Consider the following 14,980-nt stretch of genomic DNA (forward strand, 5'->3'; position numbering starts at 1 on the left):
AATTCAGGGGTTGGCAGGTTGGGCTAAGGACACAGTGGTAGGAATCCAGGTTGAATAAGGACCCCAGTTTATAGCTGGAATTAAAGAGGAAGGTTCTAGCACCCCAGGGAAAAGGGACCAGAAATAAATCTTTTGGTAAGGTTGAAGGAAGGGCTAAAAAGATCAAAAGGAAACAAGGTCAAGGGAGATAAGGGAGAGTAACTGGAGATAAGGTTCATCTACACTTCACAGTTTTGCTCCAGGTGGGTCCTGAATTCTAGGATGTAAGAAAGATGTATAAATTGTTTGTCAATATGTGCCACCACTGAATGCAAGATTAATAATAATGAAGTGCAAGTTTAACTTGATAGTATTGTTTTCTAATAGGATGAATAAATAAATACACATTAGTTTCCACACACATATGCATGGACGCACACATACACATGTCAGTTGTAGAGACTTTCCATAATATACTCAATATACATTTAAATATATCTACCTGCACCTCTAAAACAGCTAATATACTTTCTGTTTCACTCTACTGCATCCACCAAATCCTGGTGTGCGACACAAAAGTCATGGATATGAACTCATTTGAGGGTATAAAGCATTTTCCTCATTTTCAAAGTAAGGCGACATTAAGTTCCTAACACATAAATTATGTGTGATGAACATATCTTGAGTGAAATATAGGACAGCAGAAAAATCCAAATACTGGGGTTGTAAGTCTTTGCTTTGCCACATGTTACATATATGATATTAAACATGTCATTTAATCATTTATAACCTCAGTTCCCTCACTTATAAGATAAAGATAACTCTCCTATTTACTTTCCAGTGTTGGTACTCAAGTCAGATGAGTTAAAGATACCCTAAGGCATTTAAAGATTATGAAATACTATGAAAATTATTATGTTTTAAACAAATGTAAACAATCCTCACTATTACAGTTATGGCATGGTCTTTGTCTTCAAATATGTACAGTCTAATTAAAATGTTAAAATTAGTTTATTATTCCTTTTTTTTTTTCATTTTCATTACCAGGTCTTCTTCATGTCATTTCTTATGTGTCTGATGAGTTGCTATTCCCAATATTAAGTAGCACTGGTTTTCAATGCTATTGTATATGTTAGAGCTAATATTCAAAATCAGAACAGTATTACATGTCAGTGCATTACCAAAGGCAATTAACAGGAAGAATGTAAAATTAATGATTAAAAATATACAGAATCACTATAACATTATAGATGTTTCTCTATATTTATCTTTATTTTTGTTAAATAGTCCATTACTGAAGTAATAATTTTCTCTGTTCTAAGTTCCAAAAATAATGAAAACAATCAAAAGCTTAAAAGTTGACTTGGGGACAAGGGACATCCTTTTTATGGATGTGTTCGTTGGTTGGTTTGGTTCATTTTATTTCCCATTTCTCCATGTCCCTATCCTCACCTATTTATTTTGTCTTGGTCCTGATTCTAGAGCTAATAGATCTTTACATTGAAGTAATGGATGATTGGAATGCAGGGATCAGTTCAGAATTTATATGAACCCTTTGAAAATGTATGCAAATGTACTTTATAAGTATGTATATGAATATGTTTATGTATACTTTATATGCATTTGTAAATATGTCCTTTCTTTCTCCCTTGGAGAGGATCATAACTTTTTTATTCTCAAAAGGGCACATGAGCGTAAAAACACTTGGACCCAGTGCATTTCAAATTCTGTACCTAAGTGAACATTACTTGAAAAGAGAAATTTTCGGGGCGCCTGGGTGGCGCAGTCGGTTAAGCGTCCGACTTCAGCCAGGTCACGATCTCGCGGTCCGTGAGTTTGAGCCCCGTGTCGGGCTCTGGGCTGATGGCTCGGAGCCTGGAGCCTGTTTCCGATTCTGTGTCTCCCTCTCTCTCTGCCCCTCCCCCGTTCATGCTCTGTCTCTCTCTGTCCCAAAAATAAATAAACGTTGAAAAAAAAAAAAAATGTTTAAAATAAAAAAAAAAAAAAAAAAAGAAAAGAGAAATTTTCATCCTCCACTGCCTTTTCAACTATTCCAGTTGTGTCTCAAACATTTGGATCATGTAGGTAGTGAGGAAGGAAGATTAGAGGGCCAGCCTCTAAGAAAGGGATGAGAGAGTACCTCTATTAGTGACTTTCTCTCTTTCTTTCCTTCTTTTCCACTTTATTACTTTCTTGCTTTTATGCTCAATCACTCAATCATTTTCCCTCCCTTCATTCCTCCTTCCCTCCCCCACTACTTTCCCTCCCTCCCTCCCTCCTTCCTTCCTTCCTTCCTTCCTTCCTTCCTTCCTTCCTTCCTTCCTCTTCCTTCCTTCCTTCCCCTTTCTCTTTTCAATTACTTCTCTTCAGAGGAGAAAGTTTGAGTAAGCACTACTTTGAGTAAGGGCCAAAAACATTTTTTTTAATGCTATAACATTATCCCTTTCCTCATCCCCTTCTCATTTATTTTCCCATTGGTGTGAATTTATTCATTTTACTCTCATCTCAGTTTGGAGAGCATTCTTTCCTATCCACCAGAAGTAGTGAATCTCTCCAAAAGGCAATTTCTATAGCAGAAAGCATTCAGAAATCAGTAGAAAGAAAAGGTAATACCCACATAAAAAATATCCCTCACCTTCCTTTTCAACATTTTCATTCCCTATTTGAACATAATTACCTAAGCTTAAAATTTCCCCCAGTGGAAAAAATAAAATAAAACAAATAATTAAATTGATGTGTGAATTGTTTAACATAGAAAATAGATGAAATTAAACTGTAATTCTTCTATTTAATGATATAATTGACTTATTTTTGAGATGTAGATAGGGACAGCTCCAGCTTCTATGAAGAAAAGAAAAAGATTACAGTTTTGACCATCCTGAGTAACAACTTTCTATTACCATAAAGAGTGAATAGCTCTCTTCACTTTTTCATTTCATCCAACATCTCTGTACCATCATTAATTTTTTTTTTAGAGAGAATGAGCTTGGGAAAGAAAGAAAAAGATGATTGTTATTATGGATTTCTGTTGGCAGTTGAAAATGTTGCTGTGCAGAGTTTTCCCTGTACCCTGTTCTTGTAGGATTTGAATTTTCCAGTTGGATTGACTTGGCTGTCAAAAAGTCAAGTTGATTTTTCTTTCCCAGATTAAGTTGATAATTGGCTGAATAAAATGTTAAGAACAATTAGCAGAGGTAGGATTTTAAAGCTTTTTAACACAACAAACAAACTTTATGGTCCTATTTTATCCTTGTTTATTTTTTATTTTTATTTTTTGTAACTTCTCCAGGGAACACTGTAGAAAGTTATAGCTTCCTGTCCATGAAGTATTTTATTTCTTCCTTGACCTACCTGCCATAACTGCTTAGTTTATGCTTAAAGAAAAAAAAAAGTTTCCATTCCACAACTGAATCCTTTTAAAGAAAAATCAAGGTACAGTCTTTCTTATTCACACAAAAGCATTCAGAGCACTAGTGTTAAAGAAAGCTTAATTCTTGGACTAGATGTTTTTAACTTTCTTCCTGTTCAGAATACAGGATTACTACTATCTCTTGTCTTTGTTACCACCTGCAGGACTTTTTATCATTTTCTGTGCCCATTTTAGATTGTTTTAGTCTCAATACCAGCTAGCCTTCTTTCATATTTTCTTCACGATTGTTTCCACTTTTCCTTCGCCTCAGTTTCCTTATTTTCCCCCATTTTTCCCCATACTTAGAAATGTGTGTAGCTTCTTATCTGCATGAATACTTGTTAATTTCAATCTAAACTCAAATTCCATTTCTTAATAGTTCCCTTCTATGTAGGCAGCCTCTTCTGTACTGATAACTTCTTGTGGTAACCATCCCACCCTCATTAGGCTATGTATTTTAAATGAATAAAAAAAGATAAGTTAATATTTATCAACCTGGCTAGTAGAAATGCTCATTAGAGGCTGGGGAGTCTTTCTTTGGTGTCTTCTATGGAGTGCACGTTGCTTTGTCTTTTTAGTGAAGGTGGCAACATTTTATTGAATTAGCAAAAGTTAAAAACTGTATGTTCCATGTATATTAGTCTCTCGATGCCACTCAAACATTAAGTGATTTATTTATTTAAAGCATATTAATGACATTTCTCTTTGCCGTCAATCTTCTATTTTTCAATCTTCTTAAAGTGTTCAGAGCATGGTTTAATATTTACATCACGATTCCTCAATCATCATCATTGTACTAGTTCCCTAGGGCTGCTAAAATAAAATACCACAAACTGGGTGTCTCAAACAACAGAACTGTATTGTGTCTGAGTCGTGGTGGCTGAAAGACCAAGATGAAGCTGTCAGCAGGGTTGGTTCCTTCTGAGGGCTGGGAGAGAGAATGTGTCCAGTGCCTCACACCGAACTTCTGATGGTTTGCTGGCAATCTTTGGTTTTCTTTGGTGTGTAGAAGCATCTCCCTGATTTCTGCCTTTATCTTCTTATAGTGTTCTCCCTTTGTGTGTGTCTATATCCAAATCCCCCCTTTTTATAAGGACATCAGTCATATTGAATTAGGAGACTACCCTTCTCCCATATGACCTCATCTTAACTAATTACATCTGTAATGACCCTGTTTCCAAATAAGTTCACATTCTAAGGTACTGGGGATTATAACTTCAACATAGCGATTTTGAAGGGACACAATTCAACCCATGACAGTTAGGAACATTATTTTTTATGTATCAAGTTCTATCACATTGGTTTTTGAGAGACTCAATTATAAACATGTTTGCAAGGTGTACATAGCTCTCAGCCTTGGATACTTCATCCCTCCCCTCCTCTCTCTGTTTCCTCTTCATTCAGAGATACAGAGGGGTTATTGCTTACAGTTACCATTGTGCTTTCTTCTGGAAGTGTCCCATTTTCCCATTGAACATGAATGGAGAGTCCCAAGAATTGTTACTGTGTATTAAAGAATGTATTGGTTCTAAATTAAAGTCTCACTGATGTGTAAAGAGGAATTTGGGCAACAGTGTATATTTTATAACATCTTTTTAAGTTTTCAAGGGCTCTATTTTCCTTTTCTGGGTTCTCTACCATGTTAAATGGAGACAGGCCTATAAGTGAATATGAGCTTGCTGGATAATTGAGGTATGAATGTATAATTTTCTCCTGATACATATGTAAACTAAAGAAATATAGCTGATAGGGGTACCTGAGGGGCTCAGTTGGTTAAGCGTCTGACTTTGGCTCAGCTCATGATCTCACAGTCTGTGAGTTTGAGCCCTGCATCAGGCTCTCTGCTGACAGCTCAAAGCCTGGAGCCTGCCTCAGATTCTGTGTCTCCCTCTCTGCCCTTCTCCTACTCGTGTTCTATATCTCTCTCTCAAAAATAAATAAACATTTAAAAAAATGTTTTTAATATATAGGTGATAAAAATATTGGAAGTTGAATTATTTTGACTACTAGTTGCCCAAGACTTTACCCACTAATGTAGGAGAATCCGAGTTCTCCTTAGAATCCTATAAGGTGTGAAATCTGACTAGAAAGAAATTATGCTTTTTTGTGATGTGTATAGGATCTATCCTACTGAGAACATTCAATAAACCTGTTACTAGCACAGCATCGTGTTGAAATCAAACGCCGTGAGTGGGTAAGGAAATGTGCACATTCAGCTTTTAGCAGGTAGTCGTCCCACACCCCCAGGTGCAGACCTACCGGGAGCAGCCCCTGGGGTTCCCAAGGTACCATGCCATTGAGCTACCCTCTGCGGCAGGCTCCGGTTTTGGCAGGCATAGCAAGATCGGCTCTTTGATCCTTGGAGTGGGTCCTGCCACAGTGAGTGACTCTGTCTTACCCCTCCCTTTGGTCATCACTGCACCCACCTGGCACTGTAGGACAAAAAATGAGAGGTGGGAGGGGGTTGTAAGGGGACACTTCAGGAACACAGCTCTGCCAAGTAGGAAAAGCTGCTTAAACAGTTCTGGTTCTCCAAGCACATGTATAACATTTCTGCCAACCCATCAGTGAATACATTTTATCTTCTATATCATTCACCAGTCTGCTAAAAATCGCTTTCCTTGATTCTGTTTTCTCATTCCTGGGGTCTTGGATCTATCATAAAATGTGGCCACACAAATAAAAGGGTTCCTCCCTATCTTTTCATAGGCTTGTTTCATAAGTATCTGGAAACATTTACTTCATTGTATGCCTCAGTATTTTGGAATAAATTCTCTACTATATTTGAAAATCACTTTTAGTGGCTTGACGATATTGGTCAAAACGTAGACATTGTATGAAATTTTTGCTGAAAGTTTTAATAGATTATGAGACCATTTCTCCATTTCAAGACACTGTTTGATGGACAATGTAAACATGACTACCCATTTTATAGTTGAAAAAGTAGAGACACTGAGGTGCTAAATATGTTGTTTAAGATTGTGCAGGGTGTTAAGTGTCTGCCGATTTGATACTGGTAGTATCATTCAGATATTATGAAGTTTAGGGTTTTAGCTCATGCTCTATGGGATGATCAAAATATTGGGTCCACATTGTCCTCTTAATGTCATTCAGGCAATATAGATAAGAAGACAGAAAATTGAGACATAGGAGGATATTAAATGGCTTTTAGCAAATCACATAGCAAGGTCACAGGAAAGCTGATAAGATCTCAGACTCCTTCACTCTGAACTAGCCATGACTAGTTTTCTGACAAGAAACATTTTTCTCCTTCAGGGAATCCCAATTTTCACATTTGTGAAAGTTGGAGATTTTCGTTGAGGAAGCAATGCCTCCAGGCACTAGAAACTTTTGAAAAACTTTAAGGTTTTTAACCTCAACTTAGTAAGCCAAATATATTGATCAACATTTAACAGTTACAGAATGTTAGAATTCTAAAATTCTTTGTTTAGACAGAAATTTCAATTTGAAACAAAGTAAATCATCTTCCCCCTCCTTCATTATCTAATTGTCACTTTGTAAAACATTTAAGAATTCGGTATTTATATACATATGCAAAAATGTATACATTTGTAAAGTATTAAGTATATGGGATTTATTTGGGAAAAGTTTATACAAATAGCATCTACTTTGAAATGTTTCTGTAATAACTTCTGCTTGTCGTCATTTTCAACAAAAAGATTAAATTTCCCTTTATAAGGCCGAAGACTCAAGCAGTTCATAAAGAAGGAGGGAACCAACCAGGCCAAAATTCATTGTCATTGTTACCACTAAAGTCATTGTTACCAGTCTAGGGAAAGAGCACATGAAGTAATCTTCTATACTTTAACTCCCTATCAGTTAGGATTTCCAGCTGAGAAATGAGCAGATTCTAGAAAGCTCTGGCTGCCCAGGTGAGTATGGTGCAGGCATTCCCTATGCTCACTAACTCATCTGCTAGTTTTCCCATACAAACTTGATCTCGGCCAGAGGCCATAGGGTAAGGACCAATTATGCAGCATCTAGCAAGTCCTTTATCCCAAAGAAATACCCAAAGGAGAAACTTTACATACATTTTCAAGTAAATGAGACGAGCCTGTGTGAAGCCCCTCCAATGACTCCTCCATGAAGAAATACCGCATTTCACCGAGAACCAGCTTTATCACCATCAATAAATGTGTGTGGAACATAACAATAATATTTGCTCCAATAGTCAGAAACTGGAGATGACCGAACTTAATCAAGGTCCAAGAGAAGAAAGTATGTGGAGAGGGCGTCAGAGTGCCTGGAGTTGGAGAACACTGGTTGTTCGCTGGTGGTTGGTTAAGTTAGCAACGTCGGGTTATCTGAGGAGAGCGTGTGATTGTGCTGAGGAGTGGCTTCCCCAGTGAATCCCAAAGAAGCTTTTCCATCTCCATTAAATAAGATGTAATATTTATTGTATTATTCACTTGGAAACGTAGGATTTTTTTTCTATTATTAACTGGTAAATTCCCATGTCTTCTATTTTGTCTGTCAGCTGTTTTCTTAAACACAACCATTTGGCTATATTATAAACATTCTCAAAGGATATTCTGCCAGATTACCAACTCCAATTTGCATTAGCTAAGACTTATTTACATTTATTGTCTAAGGCAGGCTTAGATAGTCCAGATATAGTATGTCTAAGTTGTATCTGATAAGCTTTAACTTTGGATACTTAAAATGCCATGTATTGTGCACCTTTTAGGACCTAGTTTCTATATGGTGCACCTTATGTACACCATGTCCTTTAATTTTCTCAAGACACCGTTTTAGAGATGAGAAAACGGAGCCCCAGACAACCTACTTCATTTGACGGAGGACACAAAGCTAGTAAGTGGCCAAGCTAGGATTAAAACGTAAGCCATTCTGACTTAAAGTCCTCTTCTCCTCTTTTAAAATCACTCACTCATTCTGCTTCTAAAAGTGGACAAGTTTCTGCATTATCTTCTACAAGTCTATGGAGTTTTAATAAGGGAGAAGGGGGCTGTTGTGGCATATGGCTTTTGGTGCTGGTTTTTATCACCTAAAACATTGAGCTTGTTGTCAGTTAATCTCTCAGTGCAGCCTACTAGCTTGTTGTTACCCTAAACACTACTTTCCAGTCTTATTTTGTGAGACATGCCTCTCAGTAGTTAGAGTTTAGTTTAATTCTCAAATTAACCTAAAACCACCTTAATTTTGCTAGAATAAAAATAATAACATAAACACATGTGTGACTATGTAACTATAAAGTAATGGAGCTGATCTTCGGTGGGTATTAGTGACACTGGTCTCATATTTAGAATGAATCCACATAGTGCACATCCAGATTCGCTACCTGTGAGTTTCATAATCTGTTAAACGTAGATGGTACTAGGACCTACTTCATAATAACATTGTGAAGGTTAAATAAGGTAATATATCCAAAGTTCTAGGAGCTCAATAAATATCTATTGAATGGATGAATACATGCTATCAGTTCTTTAAACTGACTATGTGTTACTGATCTTTGGCAAATGCAGTATTCTGGCTACTGCCTCACATTTTGAATTTAATATAAAACAAAACGTTCAATGTCATTAAGAATCGTACACAATTTGCAGAAGCACTTATTGATTCTGAAAGAGCCTTTTTGGGGAGTTGGGAGTATCATTTCTTTTCCTCAAGATTTTTATCCTTAGTACAGTATGGCCTGCCTTTTGTGACTAGAGTTGTATGTGTGACCACCAAGTGGATATAGATTTTCCCCTCTCTTTAATAGTCATGTAGATATGATTTATCTTATGGTACAATGAAAACAGAAGCTGTCCAAGTATGTACAGTAAAAGAAGATAAATGGCCTGGACGAAACAAAAAGGCAGTGTGTGTCACGAATGCTTCCTACTTGTCTGACCCAACGGAAACTCACTGAAAGTAACACATTAAAAGTAAGAAAGACATGTATTGTCACTATTTGTCCCAGTCCTGGAGATGCTGCATACTTATCTGATGACGTCAAGATATTATAGTTTGCAGGAGCTTTTTTTCCTTTGTTAATTTATTTTTAAATCCTGAAATGTTTGCTGTTATGGATCTGAAATTACCATGCTTTAAATACCACAGTTTCTAACTGGTCATCTAATTCTAGTAAGAGTTTTAGAAAGGGTTCAAAGGTTTGCCTCTCCCTAGAATATTCTTCCTACCAGTGATATTCCCACTCTTCCATTAGGAATAGTCCATATATTACTTCTAGGAGCTCTGTTTCCTACTTTTATGCATATTTGTATCACTGCTCTCGCTATATTGTATTATTCTGTTTTCACATTAGCTATGTATTTTTTCTTTTAGAGTCTAGTGACTAAATTGTAAGTTTCTTGAAGACAAAGCCTGTGTTATTATTATTTTTTTAATATCTAGATATCCAGTATTACTACTTAGTTGTTCCTAGCATAAAGTAGGTGTTCAATAAATATGCATCCAATAAATTAATGAACTTGCAATGACACACATACACACACATTAGATTAGGGTCACGAATAAAATTTCCTATGTCTTTGCATGTTTTTCAACTGCTTATGAATGTTTTAACTTGCTTATGAAGAGATTGATATGTTTCTGAGTGTTCTAGTCACGTTGGGGGAAATTTTCTAATCTTTGGGGGAAAAAAATTACCTTTCCATATTCTTTGCTTTTAGTCTGAGCGTCTCTTTTGCACGTGGACTCAGGTGTGCTATCAAGTACTGATTACTTGATGGAACCACAGAGACAGTGTTACAAATCTTTTTTATTTGCATGCTGTTTGGTGGCTTTGTTCAAGCATATTATCTGTATGTGGGGGGAAAAAAAACAAGGGTTGTGTCAGTTCACTAGAAAAGTCTTACTTGCATAAAAAACTCTCAGCATTTAATACAGTGCTTGGCATATAGTTGGGATTCAATAAATGTGGAATGCATGAACAAATCAGCCATTATTATTCACTGTTTTGAGGATGAGGTATGAGATTTCTTTTAAAAAGACTAAGTGAAATGCCCAGTGTCAGACAGCAGAATAAGAGAGTATCTGACACTCGTAACTCTTACCTCTGTGTTTCTAGACTGTTACGCAGGCTCACTGAGAAGTGCCTTATATGTCTGATTTCTCAACTTCACCCTGCAGTAAACTTTTGCAATCTGGAGGCTAGAGACCTCTTTTGTAAATGTTGTCTGCCCGAAATGCATTGGCACCGAGGAGGCCTTAGCAGATAAAGTGGAGGAACATATGGCTCCCATCTGAATACAAATTGGTGGACATAACGTGGTAATTCAGCTGAGATGTCCTCTATATTGTAAACTGAAAGAGTATGATTAGAGGTGTTTATAAACGGCGTCTGAATTTCCCCCCCACACCCCTCCCCACCCCCTTTCACTGTAGTTTTATCGGCCTGAATCATAGCCATTTAGCGTCCCAGTCTCACTGTGTTATTTGTTAAAATGGCCAGCGTGAGGAATTATTAATTAAAGCTAACAAATCACCCTGACGAGCTGTGCCCTGGCATGGCTGAAGGTTGATTGGCGAAAGTGTTCTCCTTTGGAGAAAAGACTTTTTGTGCTCGTGACGCAGTCAGGGACGGATTATTGAATATGCAAGTTAGAAGAAAAATCACAGGACAAGCAAATTGAGTATTTACTGGCAAATAATTGCTCTCTTAAGCTGTGGCTCTCTTCCTAAATTCTTAACATTCCCGAGGGTTAGAAAGAAACACAGAAAAATGCATCGGTACAGAGTACATTTCAAAAAAAATACATAGGCTGATGTTTCAGACTTGTGCAGGTAAGTGTGATTGTGTGTGCATGGAAAGTGAAAGAACAAGGGGAAGCAAGGGAGAGATGGGGGGAGTTTTTAATCTGGTGGGCTTTTAACATCAATTTGTTGTTTATTGGAATACTGCTCAGTGTATTTCTAAGTTGACTGAGAATTTAGTTTCAGTGCTGCATTTACGGTGAAAGTTAGAGAAACGAGAGAGACTGTTTTCTTAGAGTTACTTTATGTCTTTATCAGCAGAAGGATATGTGTTAATATTTTGCCCCAATAATAGTTATAAACTTTGCTCCGGTATTTGTGGATACCTGTATAAAATTATCTCCTGAGTTAGGGCTCTTTAGTTATTCTCAACATTTAATTATGACCTGTTTTAACAGTGTCCCAAACATATTTGGATACAACGATTGCATTTATTTTTTGAAGTAAACTCAGTTGTGCATTTGCACCAGGCTAGTCCTTGTTCAGAATTTCGAAAGGGACATTACAGTTCTGGAATAGTTAGTTAAACGTCAGCCTTCTGTAATAACAAAAGTGTCCTTATTATCAATTATGTGCTCTTTTTATCTGAAATGTTGATCACGTTACTGAGTTTTGTAGACGTTGTGAAATAAGTGAGACTAGTTTAGAGGCTATTTCAAAACCAAATTTAAATGAATCAAAATATAAGTATAGAAATAAAGTCTCATTCCACGTATAAAATGTAGGCAGTAAGAAACAGAGATACTCTGCTAAGTATAGCTAGTTTATATGAACAGCATTATCAAAATATGTATATCCACTGAGGGTAAATTCTATATTCTGTGAAAACCTAGAAAATGTGCTTTCATTGACAACAAGCTGTTTTTGAAATGAGAATAATTGGCTGGCGAAACAGCATTTTAGGGTTATAATAACTATGAATAACATGGATTTAAAACAAAGACATAAACATAATTTAAACTAAATTAACTAATTAATAATTGCAAAGTGCTTTAATGATACAACATCTACATGATAGTAATAATAGTGGGAATAATAATAAAAATTGAAAATCTAGCAATCACCCAGAAATTAGATCAGATGACTCAAAAAGTTTTAGAGAATGAGAAATTTAAAATATAAATATAAGAAACTTGTATTTTACCTTCTAATCTATTCCTTGAACTATGCAATATTGTGTTGGATTTTTCCTTACTATATCTTACTTTATTAAAAAGTATCGTTTGTCTTTGTATGTAGAATAGAGCTCATAAGAAAGTTTAGAAAATGTGTATTTTTAAGGTTTAATTCCCACTGGATAACCTTCTGTCCTCATATTTCCTCCTTAAAGTTTCTTGTGACTATTTGAGGGCACAATTTGGTCCATTATTTTGGAATAGCAAAGGGGGCATTTAAAGCATATGTTCAGAGACTAAACCATCTGCCGGCTTTATTATGAATACCACAGAATTATGAGGACTTGGAAAGGCTCAAAAATTGAACCAGAGTTCTATGCAAGATTAAAAAAAATCTACAGCGCTTTGATTTTAAAAAGTGTTTTGCAGCCACTTACTTTTGCTAAGTATTTTCATGAGTCTTTTATGGGCGAATAGTATCATTACACCCTTTTGATATGTACGGAATGCCTGGCAAAGTGTAGTCAAGTGACATGAATCTATGGGAAGGTAATGGTAATATTTTCTCTCTGATTTAACCCACTAAATTTAAGTGCCTTTTGGAATTTGGGGTTGACTTGTCAATAGTGAAACTCTCAGTGAATTGGAGAAACATAAAATGGTGACTGCTGGAACAGAAACGAAGTCCAGCTGCTAGCTTCTGGACTATCTACAAATGAGTTGCAAGAGATGTGCAGAGGGCACACTAAAGAGCACTTCTATAATCTAATTGTGATGTAATGAAAGTATGAATCAGCTATTGGTTGCCCATGCTGGGGGGAAGCCCCCTAAAATGAGCATAACTTGACATTATTCCAGGGTAGTACTATGTTTCTTTGGCATCTGGAAGGATATGAGATCTGGAAATTAATATAAGAACAAAAATCACATTGAAATCCCAAACATAATGGCATTGCAGCCCAGAGCCATCACATAAAGACAAATCAAGATGAGTATCAGTGTTAAGGTGTCTAGTGCCCAGTAGGAGTACTTTTAACTTACCTGCATTTTACTAAAATCAGTCTGAGACTAGCTAGATCATTATTATAAGAAATGCAGAAACCAACTTGACTTACTGGTGTTGAGATGACCTATCAGTCCCTTTGCTTAATGAAAATTATTTAATTAAAAGAAAATAATAATGGAGGTAAAGGACTAAGGTGTTTGGTTTGAAGATTCTAAATAAAATGTGTGTAAATACTATAAGTAGATTACATGTATACACACATATTATTACATGTATACGTATAAAATTTTGTAAAAGCAACATGTTTTCAAAATTGTGCACTTTGTTAGGCAGATTAAGCCTAGGACTTTTTATGTACAGTTAGTCTAAAGACTGAACACACATATTTTAACACAGGTATAGTTGGCTTTCCGTTCTTGAGGGATGTCAGAATCAATGCTGTGGTGCTGAGAATACCTATGTTGAAATTCATATGGATTTTCTCAGAGATATTTTAATTTTATGCCTCCCTAAATTGCAATCCTACAAATAATCTACTGAACCTCTTAGCCCAAAGACTACAAAATATTTCCATTATTTCAGGGGGCTAGTTTTGTGTTGTTTTTTTTTTTAATTTTGGGTGAGTTTGACATACATATATATATATATATATATATATACACACACACACACACACACCTAGCACACGCGCGCGCACACACACACACACACTTTTTGTTTTGTTTTCTTCATTTCTTTCTGCCTCCCTGTTCCCATGAGGGAATTAAAATGGCTGACAAAGGAAACGAAATAGACAGTACAGTGAAATCTATGAATTGGAAGTAGATAAGAACGATAAACAAAACAAAACCATAAACAAGGGCAAGGACATAAAAGTGGAATCAGGAGTGAAGTCACCGTACAAATTACATTCAGGGAAGTGCTATACATTTGTCTTTAAACTTCCTTGCAGCCAAAACAAAGAGAAAACCATGACAGGTTTTCCAACGTTCATAAGAATATAAAATAAATTCCCTCATTGATTGCTAGAGCTTGTAAAAAATGACCGACCCTGAGTTTTTAGAGAACTCACTGGTAAGACAACTCCTTTTGAAAACAATTATAGGCTGTGGAGACCTAAACGCCAGGACAGAGGCAGAGGCCATACCTTCCCTGGGACATGTGTGGAGAAGTAGACTAATCTCCTTTCAATCCTAGAGGATGAGTTTCTAGGGGAGCAAAAAAGCTATGATTAGTGCAATGATGTTGGCAAGACCAAGATCTTATGGCAAATTGGGAGTTAAGGGGGGAATTTTAAAAATTATTTCATATAAATGTACATGTATATTTTATTAGTAAACCAAAGATTTGGAAGGCACCAGCATTTATAATAGCCATTAAAACACATTTTATCAAATAAACCTCTTGAATCAACATTGCTTCCCTAAGTTGGTCATGAAACGCTGCTGCCCTGCTGACATTCTTCCCCTTTTACTTTAAGCTCACTGCCAATCTTTGTCAAGTTTTCAGAGGAAACTCTTCTAGCTTACAATGTAATGTTTCTTGCCCTTGCATCCTCCCCTGGTTCATTTTCAAAAGTCTTCGCAAACTGCCTGGTCTTTTCACAGGTAAATTTGATGGTTAAGTCACATTGAATAGGCTAGTCTTTTCTCCATATTGAAAAGGTGAAGCATAAGGATTTTTTTTTCACATTATCTTTGTAACTCAACCCACAGTAATAGTCCAAGGACC

General features: G+C 36.3%; 1 protein-coding gene across 46 annotated transcripts in view; it reads left to right on the forward strand.

The window, feature by feature from the left end:
* ZBTB20 (zinc finger and BTB domain containing 20) overlaps positions 1-14,980 on the forward strand; it is a 780,465-nt gene that overhangs the window by 346,742 nt on the left and 418,743 nt on the right. For 3 of the 46 annotated variants that reach the window (XM_086676316.1, XM_086676318.1, XM_086676321.1), the window contains exon 1: positions 1,998-11,158. The exons of the other annotated variants lie outside the window; for them this stretch is intronic. The gene's annotated coding sequence lies outside the window, so the exon portion shown is untranslated. Of the gene's footprint in view, positions 1-1,997; positions 11,159-14,980 lie in introns of those variants that run through there. 46 annotated transcript variants of the gene reach the window in all.

The sequence above is a fragment of the Puma concolor genome, chromosome C2, assembly GCF_028749965.1.
Source record: "Puma concolor isolate L17-30 chromosome C2, mPumCon1.1.hap2, whole genome shotgun sequence".
NCBI lineage: Eukaryota > Metazoa > Chordata > Mammalia > Carnivora > Felidae > Puma > Puma concolor.